Raw genomic sequence first — 13,930 nt, 5'->3', positions numbered from 1 at the left:
TCGGTGCATTTTAATTAAGGATCTTCTCGACCTACATCCGGAAAGTAATAAGGACGAAACAAAACGGCTGGTATTCGTTTTACAAGTTTCTCGAGACTGTCTTTGAGCAAAGAATGCACGGGCGTGGCATTTGTTGAGATTAAACATAATATTGCATTTCTATTTGCTTGAATGCAGCATCGCTTTATATTTAAAACTCTCAAAAAAAGATATATTGGATTTACTGAAAATCACTAGAACGCATCAATGTGAATTACCGGATGAGTCACAACCTGCAAACGATTCACGCGCGTTAAAAAGCATAATAATATTTTCTTATTTGCGTCATCTTTTATTTTTATTACAACCATTGATTACTTTTCCATACATATTGAAGTGATGAAAGAGCTCGTGATTTACGTGACTCGGTGACTTTATATATTTAAGTGTCATTATACAAAACAATGTTTGTAAATATTTAAAATGTTTGATATCAGAAGTTTTCAACTATTATTTTTCTGAAACACAAATAGCCGTCTTTGAATTTTGCACGAAAACATAAATCCAAAACTTACGATTTAAGTATTGAGCTGTTTGACTAAGGTTAGGTAATAGTTTTCAAAGTTAGAATTCCAGACCACCGTGCCAAACTAATCGAAAGCTTGCGCTAAGACTGAGAAAATACATTATATTCAAACATTAGAATTGAAACGTCAATATCTGATTTCACTTCAAAAACTGTTCCTTATCTCAAAAGTATCGATATAATCTTCACATCTACGATACAGTTAGATTTATAATTTAGTTCATACAGTGACACAAAACTTATAAATAGGGACCATTTTTGTTGAGACCGTTACAACGAAATAAGCACAATCATCAATGACTAAGTAAGTATCGAGACATGAAACTGTAAATCAGTGCCATATTTTTAATAAATTGTAAAAATTCATATGTCACTAAGCTTTGATTTTATTTTAATTATTTATTTCAATATCGATCCACAAGATAAGGAAAATATAAGAACAATAAACTTATGACGATCAATAGGTGTTCCTATTAATTTGATTATATAATAATCACTAGTTTTAATAACTCAAACACAATACAAATTAACTTTTTACACTTTCTGAAATTAGTAAGCATCTTATATTGGTTATATAGTGTGCTAGTACAATCGTAATAAACTGTTATATATATATATATATATATATATATATATATATATATATATATATATATATATATATATATATATATATATATATATATATATATATATATATATATATATATATATATATATATATATATATATATATATATATATATATATATATATATATATATATATATATATATATATATATATATATATATATATACATATATATACAACAAATTTTTTCTTAGAATTTCCAAAAAATGCATTTGCAATAGTCATTTTGAAGGCGATAAAAACACCAACACTTTTCTTATTGAAAAACGGGATATTGGACATTATTATTCAATGAAAAATTAGCTAAAACCATATTTTAAAGCTTCTATGTGTAAACATTTCAAGCTTTGATAATTTATTAAAAGGGGAGGAAATTTTGAAATATGTCGATTCAATTTTTCTGGGCCTTAGGATCGATTTAAAATTACTAATAATATTGCCCTTCCTACGACTATGAGCTTTTTGCGAGAATATGATGCACCTATTCCTTTGAAAGCTCAAAAAATTCTGATTAATGAAGCTTAACAAAATACCTTCAAGATCCTGGCAATTCATTTTTTATAAAAATTTACTATCAGGCACTATACAGTGAAATACGTTGAAATTGATAGTGAAGGTCTTTCGAGTGATGAAGATTAATGCTATACATTAAAAATAATGTTATTGTATTATTTTCTAATAAATTTCTAATTTTAATATTTTTGAATTTTTTTCCTATTTTACATGATTTTATGTATATTTGTATAGTCATTGATTATATTTTTAATCTGTTTTTTAGATTTATTTAAGAGGTATTTTTGCAAGTAGCTCCTATCAATTTAAATCTCCGATCGTCATGTGCGCTTTGAAACTTTTGCGTTACAAATAAACTAATTTAACGAGTTTTAATATTCTTTATAAATGTCACAAATAACTTTAGTATACTTGAATGTTTTATCATATTGTTTAATATAATCTTCAAACCTTACATTTTTATATATTATATATAAAAGCTCTATATATAAATTTTAACAATGTTTTTACGTTTCTGTACCAACAGAAAATGAATTATAAAAAGAGCATTGCCACCTTGAAGTCGTCAAATGCTAACGAACAAACACGCCCCGCGATTTTTCTAAATCATTCATCGCCAACTGCTTGCAGTCTCAAATTTCAACCATTATACGCGTTATAAAAAAATTCTTGTTGCTTTTGAAATATGACGTCGCATAAAACAACGCGACCGACAAAGAGAAGAATGCCTCCCATTTGTCGGCGGGGTGACTCCGACACCCTATGGGGTATCGGCTGTCGCGTCATAGTGTGAGGAGATCCGGAGATGGATTTGGACATTTTTCCGACAACTTTGATAGACCATCTTGCAAATTGTTATTAACGATCAGGGCCAGATGCGAAACCGATCCAATTTATATAACGCTTTTACGAGCAGACATTATTCGATTGAGTTACGTTCGAGGGAGGAGAGTTTGTTATAATGCATTGTTTGATTTGACGGACTTTGATTTTGCTTATATTATAGTATGTATTCGATATCAGCCCTGTGGCTCAAATACGCCATAAATTAACAATAAGCTGTAATATATATTTTGAAATATAAATTTTCAGTTAAAAATATTTTTTTCAATATATGTTTTTTACATTTTGTACCCAAAACTGTTATTTAGTAATTATGTAATAGTCGAGAAAATTTTATTCAGTAAAGTCTATTCGGTTTGGATCGAATTTGACTGTATTTTAGACTTTGAAGGGAAATCATGTTTGACGTGAAGTGGGAAGCAGCTGCTTTCCCAGTTTTTAAATGCAGTGTTACACGTCTCAACTTGGAAGTATCTTTTGAAAGCTCCTACTTAAAATATCTGACCGTATTTTTGTTGTAGGTTCTTTTGATTTTTCTACTATCGACGCTTTGATTTTGTGCCGGAATTAGATTTGTTTGCTTCTTTTATTTTTATTTAGTAGACAATTAAACAAATATGTTTCACAAATAAAAATGTAATTTTACTATTTTGTAAACACACTATTGTTAAATATAATATATTTTATACTTCCTTTAATGATAAGGTTAAATCCTGATATTTTTTCCAAGGAATCAAAAAACGATTTATTGGATTTCGGCAACAAAAAGGTTACAACGTAAATATTATTTTTCTATTGTATTAATATTTATACAATTGGTTCAATTAATTAATAATAAAATATACAGCAATCGATGTTTAACCTAATTTACTTTATGCAATTCTTGCTTTGCAAAATGACATGCGCTAACCCAATGTGTTACAACAAAGTCAACACAATCAATAACTATAAAGTAATAATACGCTAGTGTGAAATAAAATGCTGTAAATTAATGACATATATTTTAATTTTAATGCACGACTGAACTTTATTTTATTTCATTTATTACAAAATTATTCTGCAAGATAAAGAAACTCTAGGAATCCTCGATATGTGATAATCGATCATAATTATAATTAAATAATAAACACTAAGGTCCATATGGGATTTATTCTTTGGTGTTTCAGATATTAGTCAGCGACTTATACCACTGGTTAAATATCATACATTGATAAATCAGTTACAAATTTGATCCATTCCTTAACTTGACTATATATTAAAATAATATATGTATAATATAGTATTTAGTATATTGACAAAACATCAATAATTAATAATACTAAAATGTATCATTGATAATGTGATATCTCAGTGGTTTTCATCATATTCCTAATGCTCCAAAGACCAGAGATCAAACGCCGATATAATTTCACGAATTTAGATGGAATCTTCATATTATCTCATCAATCCGTTTCTGATTACATAGTACGTTTATTAATAATACACATATTACTATTAAATTTATTTTTTAATAATTTTACAGTATTCATTTCCTCACATGTTGTAATTTTAATTCATGTTTTCTTTATATTAATTGTATTATTGTTAAAACGTGAAACCGCATTTCACACAGCGCAAAGTGGATTTTTTTTTCGCGTACTAGTACGTGCCTGTGCATCTAGGTGTCTATTTTTTTATGTTCACACAGGGGAGCACTCAGGGGATTAAAAGGGTTAAATGAGAAGTTTCACAATAAACGTTAACATAAAATTAGTATAAACTTGCTATAATATAACGAAATATAATTATTTATTTATATTTTGTGTAATTTTTTAATAAAACGTTGATTTTTATTTTAAGTCAAAATATTTTCAAGATATTCAAATGTGATTAGTGGAACTAAAATTATACAATATGTAATATTATTTTTTATTAATGTTATTTATATAGCAGATCGCCAAACTATACCATGTCAAAATCCTTTTCAATATCTAAATATGGCATTCGGTTGCATAATATAATAATCTCAAAATTATAATTTTTTTAAATCTTTATGATTTGTGAATATTTATATTTTATTATTTCAAAACCCTTTGATTTATTAATAGGTTAACCAAAATTAAACGTTAAAATTCTTAAATATAAAGTAATTATACTGTTATATAAAATTTCGTATGTTTTAATTAATCTTCGAGGACCTGAATAGGGTACAAAGTACCCTCATTTTCGGTCATAGTATATATAATACAATTTTCTGGCATTCTATCTTTATACAATACATTTTATATTAATTATATAATATTATTATTTGAAAAATAGTTAAGAACCTATAATAGTCAAGAATTAATATCGTCAATTAAAAACCTTATAGGGTTTGTTTAAAAACATGATGTTACGGAACAATGAATATTTAATTTAAATATTATGTAATGCTATATCAAAGATTTAAATAATACTTTTATGAAAACTAACAACACTCTGGCTCCCAATTTAAAAAAAAATCCTAAATACATATCGATTTATTATTTAATAAAAAAAATATTTCATTAAAAAAAATGTTATTTTCCTTTATATTAAATACTTTACAACCCTACACTAAACTTTAAATTTTTTAGTTATGAGATTGTATTTTACTATTTGTAAAAAGTAGCAAAAGCCAATAAATTTTATTTTGGCAATCAAAAGGTTAAAAAATATTACAAGTACAACTCTAAAATATATGAATAATATTATTTATTAATATACTACCATTGTAGTTGAGTGAGTTTTATTACATTTGACCTCAAATGGCTCTAATCCATTTATATTGTTTATGATACCTTATGATACCTTAAGCGCATCCTCTTGGCGGCTCATATTAAAAATCGTGACCGAAATCAGGTGCATGTTTCCTATGTGTCTAATAATTTACATACTTTAGAATATAATAAACGAAACCATATACTATAAAACATAAGTCTTTACTAATATATTTTAATTAGTTACTTTTTACATAAAAACATTTTTATTTTTTTTTATATTATTCAAAAACTAATAAAATAAAAGTAGAACTAAATACTCTTTTATTTTTAATACTAATTACTTTTTATTCTAAATTTTTATTTTCTTTAAGATTTTTATTACAAAGATAAGATTAAAAATTTAAATAAATTGTTTAATTCCATTTATAAAATCACTACATATTTAATTATTAATTATTTTATAAAATATATGTACTTTTAGTTATTTTTGCTAACATATTTGTATCAAAAAAGTGTGTAAAGTAAATTACAATCGTTCACCTAAAATATTTTAAAATTAAAAAGATGTTTGAATTTATCATAAAACTTTTGAGCATATATTAATAGAAAACCATTGACTTATTTAAATTGGTAAATAAATCAGTGGCATTATTTTTACATATTTAAGATTAAATTAAATTCTTTCTATATAGTAAGTATTACTTAAAATATCTTATTTTGCTAAACAAATATTAAATTAGCAACATTATCTATTTAAAATTATTTTTTGGCTAATTTATGTATAAATATGATCGTACTTTATATTATTTAAAATATTATATTAATGAAAATAAACACTTATTTACTCATTATTAAACTTTGTTACTATACTAATTTTATAAATCATGATATAAAAATGCATACAGATTTGCATCATAAATTACTGTAATAATTATCGTTATAAGAAAGTAACACTATATATAATATCAAAGCAACATATACTTATTTTTAAGTAAAGCAGAATTTTTTCACAACCATTTTTTTAAGAACATATTTACAATTGAAATATCATATTTAAATTTGTCTTATATAAACAGACAGTCAAATTAAAAGAATAAAACAACAATTTAGTTGTGTTAGAATTTGACATTACATGTTATAAAGTATGTCTTGATATTAAGTAACATTTTTTCGTTTTTAATGACTTACTGTTAACATTTTCGTATATGTTACTTGTATATTTTACTGCAATTTTATACACTAATAAGCTCGTAATAATCTTACTTTTTTATCATTTTATTTACAATAAGAATGTTTTATGGCTATAAAAGCACATCTTAATAATTTTGTATTTTTTTGTCAGTATGCCAAATGGTTTTGTATTTCATTAATTTATGTAATCACACATGATTATAATACTTTATTGTATTATATAGCTATCGAGAGCAGTAGTAACGTATCTGTGTGCTTTGTATAATTATATGATACGCAGTACCCGCTTTTATGGTTAGGTTTGCAAATAATGTATCTGACTCACTTTTATTATAAAATGCAAAAAATGTTTTTTCAGACACCTGTTAATGAGGGAATATAAATATTATTCATTTTTATTTTCCCCAAAACCCCAACAAGGTATGCTTGAATATGATTCCCTCGAGTCGTGTCGACGAGTGTATTTGATTAACATTCATAATCAGATGATAGTCATATAATTTATACAATAACTGACGGATGTTCAACGATTTGTGCATTAAATTCCAGAATGGGAGCTTTTATTTTTTTAATATTTAATTATTATTTTTATTATTCAAACGTAAATTACACCACTGTGTCTCTCTAAAAAAATACCGCACCGTATAACGACGTATCATAGTTTTTTTAGATATGTTCCATTTGTATTTTTTCCGGTTCGGCACGCGCCAAAAAAATCACCCCCACAGGCCAGTTCCCGGTCACGTTTTCGTCGCGCTTCCGGCGTTTGCGATTTTTCTGGAGCGCACAATACACAGAAGAAAAAAAATAAAAACACGACAAAGGAGAAAGAATATCCTCTTACACTTGGAATGCATAATTGAAAAATTGACAAGACCATGTTCGATACCGTAGGGTCGGAATGGCTCCCGAGATGGCTTTTGGTTCTTTGTCCTGCAAATTCCTTAGTCACACACATACGTCTACTACATGACCGTATAACTAAATTCCATTGTTTCCCATATACTTATTATTATCGGTGGGATCCGGGACGAGACATAAATTGCTGAGAATCTCCGAATTCTCCACGCGTCCGCCATAAGTTCACCGATCTGCACGTCTAGTACGTCTTATGTGATTACAAAACTATTTTGGCAAACGTGTACTTACATTAGAAGACGCTAGATTAAGTTACAGAATAATGCAAACAAATTAGATGTATAATTAAATTAATTTTGTTGTTGCAGAAACTATCGGATTCCGTCTACAGTTGAAAGAGACAAGCGTAATAACGATGGTATGTATTATTCTTATTAATATTTATAAATATAGATAATAAGTAAGACAATATTTAATGAATTAATATTTTTATCAATTAAAGGTAAAATATATATTTTTAAATAAAAGTTAAAAATACAATAATAAAATTAGTCTGAATGTAACATTTAATAATTTACCAAATTATAATCAACTTTTTTTCAAATATCTGAATTTACAATAAGTATAAATAATATTGTGAAGCAGTGTATATTTTGATCAAAATAATATTTATTTTAATTTAAAAAAAAAAAAAATTTTCAACGAGTCAAGAAAAAAATTCAATTAATTTTTTTTCCTACTAAGTCATAGTTATTTTTTATTGTGAAAAGTTTACAGCTACGCAATTTATTATGTATGTATATGTTACAGTGAATGTTTATTACTAGTCAAAATACATTTTTACTGTCATTTTATTAAAATTATATTACCAATAGAAAATATTTAAACTGAAAATATAATTTATTTGATAATTGCTAGTAAAATGATATATTTCTCTAGCGTAAAACCCATAAGAAATAACATACTAAATATTATTTTTAAACTCACAGTTAAAAACGCTACTTGTTAAATTCTGTGCCCCGGTATTAAGACAAAAATCAACCTTCGATTATATCGGTATTACAAAATTATTATCAATAGTATCGCAAACATGGCACAGAGTGTTACTGGAATCAGATGGTAGCGTGATCTGTGCTTGGAAATATTTTCCAACAGAAATCCATTAAAGTGGATATCAACATTGAAATATAAATGTCACTATTCCTACTACCCAAGCACAGGCTTCCTACTGCTGTCATACAACTCCAGACCACACTGCTTCCGCCATTATATTTGACTTTTGGTGCTACGCTATCAGCTAGATACTCTTTTCTGAGTCTTTGATCCACGTATAATACAACACCAAGAGCCCATTAACTTAAAAAAATATTGATTATTTAAAAAAAATATTGCTTTAGAAAATTTGAAATAAATTAAATTTTTACTATTACTTTGAAATTATCTAAAAATTTAATTCACCAGGTCAAATGACTTTTGCCTAATCTTCAGATGTCAAATATTGACGTTTTCGGGAGCACTCTAACCTTGATTTTTATTTATTTCTGAAAGCCACGGTTTGAGCTCTACATTGTTGAGCTTACCGTTTGCTAAAAATGTATATTTGTTTAATCCTGAATTATAAAAGTACTTCTATTAATCTAAAAAAAATTAAAAAGGAATGTTTTTAATACATAAAATACGTAATAATACACCTCGAATTAAATTTTCTCGTATTACGAATTATTTCTTACATCTTATATCTCACATGAATTTTCCCTAATTTAGTATATTTTCATATGTATTTTAATAATTTGATTCGTAATTTGAAAATAAATGTTTCATTTGCGATTTCCAAGAAAAAGGTGTGTATATAATATAATTAAATTTAATAAATATAGATATTATATCATATTTTTCTTGGAAAATATAAATGATACACTTAAAAATATATTTAGCTTTAATAATTTACATAAACATATAATTTTTCGTTATATTATATAAATAATTATATACACTAAACCAAGATTTTAAGCTCTGATTTGTTATTTTAATATCGGATTTTTTAAATACTGTTTTTATATTAAATGATTTGTAATTATAATATTTTTAATGATAACGAAATTATTAAAATACAATATAATTATCACAGTTTTCCATAATTTTATATTCGATTGGAAGATAACAAATATCTTTTGTATGATAACTATCGCTTCTCTTGATACTATATAATTGAAAATTAGTCTTACGTTAAATTTGTACAGTTAAATAATAGGTTAGCATTCTCGAATTTAAACGAATGTAGAGGGAAAATTTATTCAAAGGTAATTTTATCGCTTCCGCTTTATTTCCGGCGAGTTATAAAAAAAACGCTGACTCGTGCGATCTGTCTCTCGGCGGTGTTGCTCAAGAATTTATAACTAGGCTAAAGGAGCTTTAGCTTAAGGCGGGTGAAACACTCGACATTAATTTCCTGCACACCCTGTGACCAGAAAACTTTATTTCTGGCATTATTACATCAGATTCGCTTGCTGCACCCGCTGTACAATTTTCAAGAGTCGGTGAAATACATTAATAGAATTCTCAGAACAAATTCGATTTGGCACTGTGTTTTTGGCAAGTTCAATATATTTAGATAAGTTTTGTTATTTTAAAGATTTTGTTAACCCATTTCTTGTGTACGAATAGTATAAATCCAACTGGTTTTATTACTATTAAGTTAAATTATTTACTCGATTTCGTTATGCGGAGCGCGTGTCACTTCAATCATTTATTGCCGACTAGCGCTCTATAAGATACGCTAGTTCGTAGCTTTATTGTTTAGATTTAAGGTAAAGCAAAAAAATTAAAGAAAATTTATGAGATATATCTACATATCTATATTTGTATCCTAGTGCAATTCATTGCATTAATGGCGAAGCATCTACTCAATAAAGTACTTTTGAAAGTTGCTAAGAAGCGATGTCGTAAACCCGTTAATATGCAGTGACTTCTTGAAAGTGTCCTAGAGAATCGCGATCACGTCCCTAATTCTTGACCGTTGCGACCTTTAAAACGCTCTTTTCTATGAACCATCTAGCTTCTGAACGAGCTTGCCAAACACAATAATGTTTTTATCGGTAGCTGGATAGTACTCAACTATTTTAGGTGTGCACTAAAACAGTTTTTTTTTATTTATTTAATTTTATAATGATCAATATGATTCATTAAGATACCCTGCTTAGTCATGGTGGTCATATTTGTATTGAAAAATAAAATAAAAATATATTTAGTATTATAATCGGATATTAAAAAATCATTAGTTTTTAACGAGCTCTATTTTTATTGCTAAGGTTAAAACTCATCGTCACTTTTTCTTTTACAATATACTTAAAATACTTTTAATGGCAATTTTATTAGCTGTATTATACACTCAAATTATTTAAGGTTTAATTTAATGTTCTACATTAAAATAATGCATTTTTTATGATACACTTATTTATTTTTAGTATTATTTTATTAAATGATTACTATTTTTATATAATAAGTGTATAAAGTATACTGTTGTTAATTTAGTTATTTTACAAATATTTGTGATTTGATTTAAATAATAAGTTCGTTAACTTCATATATATTGTACTTTTACGACCTTGCGTTAGAATTTAAACATTTTGCAACCTCTGATAAATATTTTATACAAGTGTGAGATCTGACAATTTTGCAACAATTTTTTTGAATCTTAAAGTGCTGTCATTTATTATATTATATTGATATTTGCAAAGAGTCTCGAATGGCTATTTTGATGCTTTTAGTTTATTTCGACTATTGTCACGTACGGTCCGCATCAGCCGGTATGAAAAAAAAATGAATTTATGACGCTCTTAATGTGAAACAGGTTTTATTTAATTTCAATTAAAAATAGGTGATCATTGTGAACACTATAATTTTAATGAAAAATATTACCAAATAATAGTTTATTAAGGTTGACATTATGATTGCAGTGCAAACACCAGATATTTTTCTGGTGATGCAATAAGCATAATATTTGATAAATTGACATATGCATAAGCAATGGAATAGAAGAGTTAATTAAATACATATTAGTAATGTATAAAATACTATTAATACGATTTCATGTCAAACTATTAATCGTAACATATAACATATATTTAAAATACTAGGCTTTCGAGAGAATTTTATTACCAACGATATAAAATTATATGACTCAATAAAACTTTCGCTTTCTCTAAATGTAATTGTTTAACTAGCGCTGCTCGCAGATACATTATATATTTCTTTTAATATTGCGGTTTCAAAATAATGAAAATAAAAACAGCATTCAACACAACACGTCTTGAACCTTGAAAGCACATGTGCACCAAACTAACTTTGTTCGCAACTTTGATTTATTCCGGCCTCGTTTTCTTTCATTCTTACCGAAAACTTTAACCGGAACGTGCTCAAGATGGACTAATTATCGGATAATAATGAAGTTCTTGGGTTGGGTGGACGAAGTGAAAAAAATGGCTTAAAGCGCGAGACCTCTGCCAAGAAATCTCATTTATTCCCGGGCGTCTGGCACATTCAGAATCCCATCTTCCAGATATTGATTGGATTCGATTCGGTGTCGGCACGGAATAATAGGACATGCCGTTTGCACTTCAACGATTGCTCATATATTTGTGTGTCAACGGCAGACGTTTGCTCAACCCAAATGCGGTCACAACACAACTTCTTCAGATTTTCTTGTCTTCGAAGAGAAAAAAATAAAACATTTCCGATACGTCACCATTCAAAGGATATTAAGATCAATTGTGAGAACTGTCGCAAAAATTCATCTCAGATAAATTCAAATTTGTTATTAGTTGCTAAAATATTTTTGAATACCGAAAGTCTTATGAATAAAAAAAATATTAAAGTATACATTAACATCTTAAGAAGTGACACACCAGCTATTTTTTTACTACCCAGACTCAATTATTTTCGCTTATCAAATAATCAGGCAACAGATTGACACAAATCTAAATAGCAAGCATATTTTTATATGTGTTTCAAAATAAGATTAAAATATGTCGAGTCTAATCTTAATTATTTTTAATGAAGTGCTGATGAGCTAGGCACTTTGGCTTTGCCATGTTGAAACTTTTGCGTTAATTAAACTCTAAGTGACGTTAATTCACGGCAGAATTCGACAAAATGCACCCGAGGCTTGTCTTCACATGTTCATTAGGTTAATTAGCTTATTCTGAAGAGCTTTGTTCCTATCTACATCAGAATTTCGCGGAACGGTAGACACACAAAGGAAGTACTACATATTGGAATTCGATAAAGATAGTAACAGGTATGCAATTTAATAAATATTATAAATGCATAACACGATTGCATTATCAGCTTTTTACTAATAAGATTGTGAGAACAATAATATGTTTCTTATTTAATAAAAAACACTTTTCATCTACAATGACTGAATAGCATTACATTTTCATTATTAATAATATAATATGATCTAACCATCTAACATAATGTATGATTAAAAATGTTATAAATAAATTTAAGACACTATATATAGCTAAATAATAAAAAAAATATAACCCTTTAAACGCCAGCGACTTTTTAGTGAGTTACCAGTTATTTCTCTTCACGCGTCTGTATTTTTCTTTAAATAAATATAAAATACTTAGTTTACTGAATAATTAAGCTAGTACAATAATCTTTAATAATCAATAAAAAATATTTTTTTAATAATTCGTAAACTTGTTCTAAAAAAATAATTTGTGTAAGAAATCAATTATTAAAGGACGCACCGGTAAATCGCTAGCGTTTAAGTGGTTAAAATATTTATTTTGTATCAAATACGTATATATTTTTTAAATTATTTTCTTAACTATTGCTTCAATTCTAATTTAATTTACAATAGAGCGATATAATAATTATTTTTATTATCATCGTTTTTTTCATTTAGAATTCTGTAAAATATCTTGTTTTATATTTTAATTGTTTGAACAAATTTTATTTATCGAAATACTTAGCAAATCTATGCTTTAACTTTCTCTCGTAATAATTCAATGTAAAATAATTGTACACAACATTTAAATAAGCAATAATATGGAACCATATTGTGATTATTTCTCCCTGAAAATAGAACACATTGGTACATAGGTATTTAAATAAAATAAACGGATCTGATAAATTTGTGATTACATGAATGTAGAAATAGAATAATAATAACGATGAGTTACAAAGCAACACATGTGTGTATAATTGCTATACAAAATAACTATGTAATACGCGAAAACATATATAGATTAAATATTAGAGCAAATCATATGAAATTACTGTTAGTTTGAATTGATTATTTTACTTAAAAGTTTTATGAGGATTTAGTTTAATAATTGTACGGTATTTTTAATCCAGTTTTCTGCAAACTTATATTGTATAGATTTTTATCATTTGAGCAAATATGTTTTATTAAATATTTATGACTAAAATATATTTAAGTTTTATTTTAATTATCCATTCATTATGAAGATTGTGATATTACATTTTTAATTTGTAATTAAAGATATTTTTAAATAAAAGAATATTATCTTGAATATGCATTTTAATAAAGCGTATTGACAGACAATATTAATCTTAGCTATTAGGATTAAAA

At 26.5% G+C, this 13,930-nt stretch overlaps 2 protein-coding genes across 3 annotated transcripts in view; one reads left to right on the top strand and one right to left on the bottom strand.

Moving 5' to 3' along the window:
• The window catches only part of Oct-TyrR (Octopamine-Tyramine receptor), a 145,836-nt gene that overhangs the window by 79,780 nt on the left and 52,126 nt on the right, over nucleotides 1–13,930 (top strand). Inside the window, exon 3 of the mRNA XM_088191073.1 lies at nucleotides 7,692–7,741. The gene's annotated coding sequence lies outside the window, so the exon portion shown is untranslated. The remainder of the gene's footprint in view (nucleotides 1–7,691; nucleotides 7,742–13,930) is intronic.
• LOC148233578 (uncharacterized) overlaps nucleotides 1–13,930 on the bottom strand; it is a 243,616-nt gene that overhangs the window by 200,814 nt on the left and 28,872 nt on the right. The window lies entirely within an intron of this gene.

Source organism: Plectrocnemia conspersa, unplaced genomic scaffold (genome assembly GCF_051122295.1).
Source record: "Plectrocnemia conspersa isolate PC_06_02 unplaced genomic scaffold, ASM5112229v1 ptg000008l, whole genome shotgun sequence".
In the NCBI taxonomy this organism is placed as follows: Eukaryota; Metazoa; Arthropoda; class Insecta; order Trichoptera; family Polycentropodidae; genus Plectrocnemia; species Plectrocnemia conspersa.
The sequence above is the reverse complement of the archived record's forward strand: the minus strand, read 5'-3'. Positions and strand labels throughout refer to the sequence as shown.